We start from the raw sequence: 394 nt of genomic DNA, 5'->3' as shown, positions 1-394 counted from the left end.
GCCTAAAACAGTCCGCAAAGCCCACCCTTTTCATAGGAAGGTCGCCAAAAACCTGCAAAGCATCCTCACATGCCAAAAAGGTGAGCCGGCCGCCCACGCCGCCCGTCCGCCGCCCACGCCGCCCGTCCGCCGCCCACGCCGCCCGTCCGCCGCCCACGCCGCCCGTCCGCCGCCCACGCCGCCCGTCCGCCGCCCACGCCGCCCATCCGCCCGCGACACAAGCTGGCAGCACAATCTTCCCATGAAACTGGCCTTTTGAAACCGCCAGAGAGAGGCTTCCATAGAGGAAATACGGACAGCAATGTGCCTGCGATGGTTTTCTTTTCCCGGCGTTGCAGCCTTAATGAAAAGGATTTTTTTGCGTCCCGTCCGTTGCAAGGGAGGATGGAAAGAG

The sequence above is a fragment of the Penaeus monodon genome, chromosome 27 (genome assembly GCF_015228065.2).
Source record: "Penaeus monodon isolate SGIC_2016 chromosome 27, NSTDA_Pmon_1, whole genome shotgun sequence".
Taxonomy (NCBI): Eukaryota; Metazoa; Arthropoda; class Malacostraca; order Decapoda; family Penaeidae; genus Penaeus; species Penaeus monodon.
Note: the sequence above shows the minus strand (reverse complement) of the source record.